The sequence below is a fragment of the Artemia franciscana genome, chromosome 17 (assembly GCF_032884065.1).
Source record: "Artemia franciscana chromosome 17, ASM3288406v1, whole genome shotgun sequence".
Lineage (NCBI taxonomy): Eukaryota > Metazoa > Arthropoda > Branchiopoda > Anostraca > Artemiidae > Artemia > Artemia franciscana.
In genome coordinates this window covers 992,727-1,002,955 of record NC_088879.1, presented here as the reverse complement: position 1 = coordinate 1,002,955, position 10,229 = coordinate 992,727, and the positions used below count along the sequence as shown (strand labels likewise).

The 10,229-nt window shown below is 35.9% G+C and overlaps 1 protein-coding gene across 1 annotated transcript in view; it reads left to right on the top strand.

Moving 5' to 3' along the window:
* Positions 1–8,290: 8,290 nt before the first annotated feature.
* The window catches only part of LOC136037659 (beta-1,3-galactosyltransferase 1-like), a 45,396-nt gene continuing 43,457 nt past the window's right edge, over positions 8,291–10,229 (top strand). Inside the window, exon 1 of the mRNA XM_065720388.1 lies at positions 8,291–8,486. The gene's annotated coding sequence lies outside the window, so the exon portion shown is untranslated. The remainder of the gene's footprint in view (positions 8,487–10,229) is intronic.

Below are 10,229 nucleotides of genomic sequence, written 5' to 3'. Positions count from 1 at the left end.
CCTGGCCGAGTGGGTTGGTGCGCCGGATTCGGGATCCCTTGTCTGAGAGGACGCGGGTTTGAATCCCAGTGTACCCAATTCTTCAGTTTGGGACGGGGGTCAGTGGTGTGACTCAGTAAGTTTAGCCAGAGTCGACCCAGCTCTAAATGGGTACCTGGAGAAATCTGGGGAAGGTAAACAGGAAGGGTGTGCGAAAGCACAGGATGGCTGGCCCCCAACCCCCCATTGCACTTCCTGGCTGAAGGGCCAAGAAACGGAGATCATCAGCACCGGTAGGGACTGTTAAGTCTAATGCCGTATCCTTTAACTTTTTTTTTAAGATAAATGTTTGGTTTCCATTTAGGAATTGCAAATTATTTTTACAAACTATTGTATTGAGAACCAAACTATCGTAAAAAATCAATTTTGATGAAATTTACTTTGAAATTTTGTCACTCACATTTTGAAATCTTTTGCTCGTGATGTCAGTGGATGAGTTTCGAAGCAGCATCGTCTCTAAGCAAATTACATAAAAAAAACTAGGTTTTTTTAACTGAAAGTAAGGAGCGACATTAAAACTTAAAACGAACAGAAATTGCTCCGTATATGAAATGGATTGTTCCCTCCGCAATCCCTCGCTCTTTAAGCTAAAGCTTTTAATTGTTTTAAAAAGCAGAATTGTGGCAAAGAGTCAAACTTTAGCGTAAAGAGCGAGGGATTGCGGAGGGAACAATCCATTTCATATACGGAGTAATTTCTGTTCGTTTTAAGTTTTAATGTCGCTCCTTACTTTCAGTTAAAAAAACCTAGTTTTTTTTATGTAATTTCTGAACGTTTTTGAATTAATGCATGTTTGATTTTGACTCTCCACACGTAAACTATTCAAACGAAATTTGCATATTAATTCCTTTTTTGGCTAAATGGCTTTCTCTTAGTTTTGATCATACGATTTTGAGAAATATGGGATGGGGAAGGAGGCCTAGTTGCCATGCAATTTTTCGGTTACATAAAAAGGCAACTATTAGTTTTAATTTTAACGAATTTTTTTATTAGCAAAAAATATACGTAACTTTAGAATTAACTTACGTAACAAACTTTTATATTCTTTAATTATTATTATGTATATGAGGGGGTTTGTACCCTCGTTAATACCTCGTTCTTTACACTAAATCGTAAGTTTTGTCCCAATTCTTTAAGAATGACCCCTGAATCAGAAAGGCCGTAGAATAAATAGTTGAAATTACTAAAAATACTTTAGCATAAAGAGCGAGGTATTTATCTCCTCCTAAATACCTCGCTCTTTATGCTAAAGTATTTTTAGAACCCCTCATATGCGTAATAATCTCTGTTCGTTTTAAGTTTCAATGCTACTTCTTCCTTTCATTTGAAAAAACGTTTTCATGTTTATTTTTCATTGTTTTCTTATAGTAATGCTAGAGAATCCTGCGACCTTTTCATTGAATTTTTCTTCCCCCATGACAGATTCCTCCAAGGAAATATCCTCCAACATAGCCCCCTCTCCTCAGCCCCACCCCCAAACAAAATAAAATCCCCCTGAAAACGTCTGTACACTTCCCAATAACCATTACTATATGTAAACACTGGTCAAAGTTTGTAACTTGCAGCCCCCCCCCCAGGGATTCTGGGGGAGTAAGTCATCCTCAAAGACATAGTTATTATGGTTTTCGACTATGCTGAACAAAATGGCTATCTCAAAATTTTGATCCGTTGACTTTGGGAAAAAAATGAGCGTGGGAGGGGGCCTAGATGCCCTCCAATTTTTTTGGTCACTTAAAAAGGGCACTAGAACTTTTCATTTCCGTTAGAATGAGCCCTCTTGCGACATTCTAGGACCACTTGGTCGATACGATGACCCCTGGGAAAAAACAAAACAAAAAAAAACAACAAAAAAACAAACAAATAAACACGCACCCGTGATTTATTTGTCTTCTGGCAAAAAATACAAAATTCCACATTTTTGTAGATAGGAGCTTGAAACTTCTACAGTAGGGTTCTCTGATACGCTGAATCTGATTGTGTCATTTTCACTAAGATCCTACGACTTTTAGGGGGTGTTTCCTCCTATTTTCCTAAATAAGGCAAATTTTCTCAGGCTCGTACCTTTTGATGGGTAAGACTAAACTTGATGAAACTTATATATTTAAAATCAGCATTAAAATGCGATTCTTTTGATGTAGCTATTGATATCAAAATTCAATTTTTTAGAGTTTTGGATACTATTGAGCCGGGTCGCTCCTTACTACAGTTCGTTACCACGAACTGTTTGATTCTTAAAATTGAATCAGATGTCAAGGCAAAAGAAGGGCAGAGAGTCCTAACTCATTTAGATTTTAACAGATAAGCTGGATCATCTTGATCCATGGGTGAAAAACAAATAATGGGGAGAGACAGGTATTTAATATGAAAAGTTGTTAAAAGCCGTTTTTGTAAAAACATCTTTTAGGTTAAGTGCCGGTGCTAATGGGGATCAGTTATCTGACAACAAAGTTTTTAACGGAATACCTTTGATTTAAGATTTACAACAAATAAGAACCAGTTTTTCGGCAAAACAAATGGACAAAATTATTTTACCCTCATGAAGGGTTGCAACTAGAGTTAGAAAGTGCAATGTCCGAAAAAGAATTCCAGATTTTAGATAAAAACTGGAACAACATATTTAAAAAAAAGAAAGCCTTACTGCTCTGTTATTGATCAAATCAGTTCACAGTTCTCGAATTAAATTATCTTTTGTAGTGAATAAGTCATCAAGGTTCTTTAAGTTTTTAGCTTCATCAAAGAAATCGTTATTTTTTGGGATTTTTACATGGTAGAACGGTTAACACAGAATTCGTTAACAAAAGCCGACACTTAATGCTTTCTTATTTTGCATCATTATTATCAACAAGATGCACATACGATGAGGAAATTTGCTTGGCTCTTTAAATCGTACGAAAGACATGGAACTGTGATTTCCATGGTATAAATACAATTTTTATTTTAAACGTAGTCATTCTTGTAAGACAATCAAGAGCAGTAATTTGAGTAACTGAAAAATGAGACTGAAGGAACTGACATAAACATAGTTCTCAAATACTGCGTTTTGCTTGCAGAAAACAGCAGCGATTTTGCAAATTGTGGATGACTTTTCTTACCAGAGTCTTTGCGAAAATACACGATTTCGTGTGCATTGAAATTTTCTAACGCATGCGAGAAAGTGTAACACAGAAACTGTGTGAGTAGGTCATTATAAAAAATAGACTGCTCTGGAAAGCTGACTATTGCTGATCATTCCATAGCAATTGCATAAATTCAAGAGTAGCAAATTGGCTGAAAATCGTCTTTTGTAAGATAGAGGAAGGGTAGTTGCAATTTTTTCCAATTATGGTGCGATTTTCAACGTATGCTTGTGACTCTTTCCGCAAATTACATGCATACTTAGAATTCCTTATTTCACAATTCGCAGAATATGGGAACTAAAGATTACTCCCAGATTTTCACTTAGACCTACAGTTACAAGCATAGTAGAACACATCAGAAAGACGCTAAACAATACTGCCTGGGCTCACAATTCAAAGACCACAGAACTTATTGTTGTAATTTTAAATTCTTTTATTTCTGCTAACACAGAAGACACGTTTTGACTAGGGGGTAACAATCACTTGGAGTCTTGGGACTGTGATGCAAATTATATCGGGATTTTTAATTAATTCTACATATTAAAATATGCTTGGCGGAACAAAGGGCGTACTAATTAAAAATAAGTCCTCTGAAAGAGCAAATTTAGAGGTTGTTTTGGGAAGTGGAGGGACTAAAATGATAAATATTGCAAGTGCGGGTTCAGCATTGTTAATAATTATATTGCTATTGTTCTTACTATATAAAGCGTGGAATAAGCTTTGTCGCTATTATAAGAAATTAATTTTAAAAAAAATTCCACAAAATTAATTTTTCAAAGAAAAGTAAGGATATAATAATATTCATTCCGAAAACTATGAGCAACTTTCGATTCATTAATGTTATTAAAGAGAAAACATTAAAGTATTTTACTTTCTAAGTCAAGTGAAAGTGACTGGTATTTAGAATATTTAAAAGTGCGTTAGTTCTACTCCTGGTTATTTTAATTTTTGTTCATTTAGGGGCTCATTTATTTATTGATTACAGGTTTACCACGTTACCACAAACTATTTGATATAGCAGTCACACCTTTTCCAAAACCTGAATGGGGGTTGCCATTAAACTATAGTTGTTGTTCGTTTGTTATATTAAATTTTTATCTTTCTCAAAGTAGTGTCTTTGGATTTAGTTCAACACCACCCTCAATATTTGGAAGTTTCAACATAATACCCTTAACTAATCCTGGGTCATTGTAGATACGCCCTTTTGATAACCTGAATACAGATAGTGTCTTTTGGTTAGTTCAACAATCCCTCAACAGATCCTTTCCATCTATTCCCCTTGCTGGCAAATTGTAGATACTCCCTTTTGACAACATGAACATGGTGTTTTTTGATTCAGTTCAACACACCTCTTAAAATTTCCTAAAAACTTCACATAAGTAGCCTTAGCCTTTTTGGGCACCCAAAATAAATACCCCTTTCCGAATATCAAGTCTATAAATGAACAATTTGAAATTTGCAAAATTTATAGCCCTTGAGGCTGTGGGGGTCTTGTCATCCCCAGAGGCATAGTTATCGGACCTTTTGACTATTTCGACCAAAGACCAACCTCAGGATTATGATCACATGTCTTTGAGGATTGAGAGGAGCCAAGAAGCTAAAGGGACATGGAAGGGAACTGGTTCCCCTTGGATATCTTTTGATTCTTAAAAAGGGCATTAATGAGCCACTCCAATGAGCCACTTTCAAAGTTTCTTTCCATAGCAATTGGCCTGAAGAAAAACTTCATACTGGAATCCGATGTATGCCAATTTTATTTAGATGAAAGAAATTCTCCCCTAAACCTTACGAGGAGCATATTTCCGCCAGATCTTCTATTCTTCGTATAAAAAGCGTAAGAAGACATTTATTTATGGGGGAATATTAAAAAGTTGTAACAAAACCACAAGGAGATTTTCCTAGGAGAGTAAGTGCAACTAGGAGCTTTATTTTTAAATGAAAATATTTCTCATTCTTTGTCCGTTCTTTTAATATCTTCTTTCTTCTCAAGTGGAGTCATGAGAGGAAGGGCATTTTTTTCCCGGACACATGGCTTGAGTTCAATATCAACTTCACTAAACGCATGTGTAGGCATAAGTCAGACTTGAGGGGGGGGTATGAAACTTCCTGGATGTTCAATTATTTAAACGTGCTCTATTTATAGCACCACAACACCGCGTCCTTCTGGAAGAGTATTAAATGGAAAAAAAGTTTTCCAACTAAAAGTAAGGAGCAAAATTAAAACTTAAAACGAAAAGAGATTATTACGTATACGATGGGTTTGCCCCCTTCTCTTGCTCTTTACGCTAAAGTATAAAGATCATAATTCTATCTAAACGGTCCTTGTGTATGAGGAGTCACTCTTAAATAATTGGAACCAAAACTCAAATTTTAGTGTAATTCCAGTTGAAAAAACCAGCTTTTTAATATTTAGTTTCTGATAATTTTTTAACTAATGCTGCAACATCCAGCTCCCCCTCCCATGGACAATTCCCTACACCCACGAAAACTCCTCCATAGAAAGATCCTCCCACGTAAGCAAATCCACCAGAAAATCTCTTCCGAAATTATCTTTATGCTTCCCAATAACCAATACTATATGTAAGCAATGGGCAAAGTTCATAGCTTGCAGCCCTTCTCCTGGAGACTTCGGGGGGTTAAGTCATCCTCAAAGACATACTTATTAGATCTTTTGACCATGCTGAAGAAAATGGCTATCTCAAAATTTGATTGGACAATTTTGGGTAAAAAGTGAATGGGAGTGGGGTAGCTGCCCTCCAATACTTATTGTACCAAAAAGGGGCATTAGAACTTTTGATTTCTGATCAAATGAGCCCTCTCCCAATCTTCTAGGATCACTGGTCTGATACGATCACCCTTGTGAAAAAAAACCCAAATAAACACACATCCGTGATCTTGCTTTTGGCAAACGATTACATAAAAAAAAAACTAGTTTTTCTAACTGAAAGTAAGGAGCCACATTAAAACTTAAAACGAACAGAAATTACTCTGTATATGAAATGGGTTGTCCCCTCCGCAATCCCTCGCTCTTTACGCTAAAGCTTTTAATTGTTTTAAAAAGCAGAATTGTGGTAAAGAGTCAAACTTTAGCGTAAAGAGCGAAGGATTGCGGAGGGGACATACCCATTTCATATACGGAGTAATTTCTGTTCGTTTTAAGTTTTAATGTCGCTCCTTACTTTCATTTAGAAAAACTAGTTTTTTTTATGTAATTTCTGAACGTTTTTGAAATAATGCATGTTTGATTTTGGCTCTCCACACATAAATTATTAAAATGAAATTTAAATTTTAATTCCTTTTTTGGCTAAATGGGTTTCTTGTAGTTCTGATCAGACGATTTTGTGAAATATGGAATGGGGAAGGAGGCCTAGTTGCCGTGCAATTTTTCGGTTACACAAAAAGGCAACTATAAATTTTAATTTTTAACGAATTTTTTTATTAGTAAAAAATATACGTAACTTAAGAATTAACTTACGTAACAAACTTTTATATTCTTAAATTTTTATTATGTATATGAGGGGGTCTGTACCCTCATTAATACCTCGCTCTTTACCCTAAATCGTAAGTTTTGTGCCGATTCTTTAAGAATGACCCCTGAATCAGAAAGGCCGTAGAATAAATAGTTGAAATTACTAAAAATACTATAGCATAAAGAGCAAGGTATTTATCTCCTCCTAAATACCTCACTCTTTATGCTAAAGTATTTTTAGAACCCCTCATATGTGTAATAATCTCTGTTCGTTTTAAGTTTCAATGGTGCTCCTTACTTTCAATTGAAAGAACTTTTCCATGTTTATTTTTTCATTGTTTTTTTTTTATAGTAATTTTAGAAAATCCTGCGCCCTTTTCATTGAATTTCTGTTCCCCCATGACATATTTCTCCAGGGAAAGATCCTCCCACATAGCCCTTTCCCCTAAACCCCACCCCAAAAACCAAAAAAAAAATCCCTTGAAAACGACTGTACACTTCCCAATAACCATTATTATATGTAAAACACTGGTCGAAGTTTGTAACTTGCAGCCCCTCCCCCAGGGACTGTGGGGGAGTAAGTCATTCTCAAAGACATAGTTTTTATGGTTTTTGACTATGCGGAACAAAATGGCTATCTCAAAATTTTGATCTGTTGACTTTGGAAAAAAATGAGCGTGGGAGGGGGCCTAGGTGCCCTCCAATATTTTTGGTCCCTTAAAAAGGACACTAGAACTTTTCATTTCCGTTAGAATGAGCCCTCTTGCAACATTCTAGGACCACTTGGTCGATACGATGACCCTGGGGAAAAAAACAACAAAAAAACAGACAAATAAACACGCACCCGTGATTTGTCTTCTGGCAAAAAATACGAAATTCCACATTTTTGTAGATAGGAGCTTGAAAATTTTGCTATAGGGTTCTCTGATACGCTGAATGTGATGGTGTGATTTAAGATTCGTTAAGATTCTGTGACTTTTAGGGGGTGTTTTCCCCTATTTTTCTAAAATAAGACAAATTTTCTCAGGCTCATAACTTTTGATGACAAAGACCAAATTTGATGAAACTTATATATTTAAAATCAGCATGAAAATCCGATTCTTTTGATGTATATTTTAGCATCAAAATTCCGTTATTTAGAATTTCGTTTACTATTGAGCCGGGACGCTCCTTACTACAGTTCGTTACCACGAAACACAACTGCTTGATTCAAAATTCTACATTTTTGTATATAGGAGCTTGAAACATTTACAGTGGGGTTCTTTGATATTCTGTATCTCATGACGTGATTTTCATTAAGATCGATTGATTTCTTAAGGTTGTTTCCCCTTTTTCAAAAATTACGGAAATTTTCTTAAGCTCGTAAATTTTGATGCGGTAACATTAAACTTGATGAATTTTATATATTTTGAATAAGCACCAAAATCCTGTAGTTATTATCATTAAGACTGTTTCTTACAGTTTCGGTCACTATTGAGCCAGTCTGCTCCTTACTTACACTTCGTTACCACAAACTGTTTGATTTGCAGTCGCTCCCTCCTAGCAACCGTAATTTCCAGTGCCTAGTTTTCCGTCACTAAAGCATTATCATTGACTATCAGCCAGTTTATATCTTATCATTGTTATGCTTTATTTACAAAATATTTTAGTTTACATTTTATAAGGATTTGCGTTTTCTTTCTGGATTGCCTCCGCCGCGCTTTGGTTGATGATGTAAAAGTGGTTTAATAGCTAGGCGTAAGCCCGGAGCGAATCTATTTACTGTCTTCTTGTTCGTGCTGACTGGACAAGGATTTGTTACTATTTTGATTAACCTTGTTAACTTGTGAAATGAAGAGGAGAAAAATTATCTAAAAATTCAGGTATGTCTGTTCACTTATAATTTTGGTAAAAATTTAGAGTATAGGTTTTGTGCTACCTTGGAAAATACTAATGTTAGGTGAATGTTTTTTCGATAACGGATCTTGAGCCCATAGGCCTATTAAGCCATAGAGAAGTGTTTTTGGCGGTAGGCTAAATTTTTTGATTCACTGATTTTTGTGATAGATAGAAATAGGCACAGGCTACATTAGTGCCACCATTTCACCCTGAATCGAAATATAAAGTTCGTTCGTTCACAAATTTCGTATATAATACTGAAATAGGCTACATAGACCTACCCTGAATTGGGTAGATTTATACATATTCATGGGTTTTAATTTAGCTAGGAAGGAAATGGTAAATGTTTACTTTCGTTCCAAGTGCTCTAAAGTGCGTATTACTGCATATAGCAATATTCTGATGATTGTATATTGTTTCTTGTCATTTCTCTGTCGTTCCTTTGTCATTATTAGAGAAGCGCATCTATGGTTGACCCTCCTCCTCCATGGGGCAAATTATAAAAGGCTTTAAGTGGGCTTGCTTACAGGTAACATTACCTATAGAGCGAAGCCTATTAGGCAATGAACCCCGCGGGCAGCGGGCGGGGTCTGTATTCTATATTTATTCCCCCATACCCGCCTTTCCCTCCCCCCCCCAAACCCATCTGATAAACTTTTTATGATAACCATTTTGTTAAAAATAGTTCAAACATCAAACAATCAATCTCCGGGATCAACACAAGCCCCAGAATCCGGGGACAAGTGTTTAAGTTATGCCCCGAGGGCTTATAAGGTTTTAACGCCAGGAGTGGTCGTATAAACTTCAGACATGGCTAATTTGATGGGAAATTAAAAATTATAGTGACATTTTTATGATAAAAAGATCGGAAGGTATCCCCCATACCCCATAGGCGTATTCCCCCATACGCCTTTCTCCCCAAACCCATCTGATAAACTTTTTATGATAGCCATTTAGTTAAAAATAGTTCAAACTTCGGTAAAATTCTAGTTAGTTGACTTCTTGCTGTCTTGGAAAGGGTTTAGGTTAGGAAAATGAAACTCTCAGGGATGGGTATACAGGCTAAAGTATGTCCCGGGAAGGTATTTTAAATTACCCGACTCCACTCCTTCTCCCTCTAGAGGGCCCTGAAATTTGCCTGCATGACAGGTCCATACCTATTGAAATTTTGACAAAACAACATTTTGCCTTAATTTTCAGATACTAGTTGCTTTTTCTCTGCCTTTAGTTCTGAAAATGCAATTCCTGTTATTTGAGTAGAATTTTGAGCCATATCAATGTTTTTTTTTTCAAAATTTAGGAAATGTATTTGCATATCTTTAAAATCTTATAAGATGGAATTCAGCAAAGTTATGAAGCTGAAAACAATTTTGTTGTACTTCAATTAAGCAGAAGATCTAGTTTGCAAGGTTTCAATTTTATAACACGCATATTTTTAAAGGTCATCAAATTTCAGGGCCCTCTAGAGGGAGAAGGAGTGGAGGTAGTTGCTTCAAAATACCTTTCCGGGACATATTTTAATCTGTAGATTCATCCCTGAAAGTTTCATTTTCCTAACCTAAACCCTTTCTGAGATAGCAAGAAGTCAATTAACTAGAATTTTACCAAAATATAGAACACAGACCTCGCCCCGCTGCCCGCTGAGCTCATGGACGAAGAAGCTTTGCTCTATAAGTAATGTTATCTGTAAGCAAGCCCATTTTTGCATTTTTAGACTCGTTGGAGGG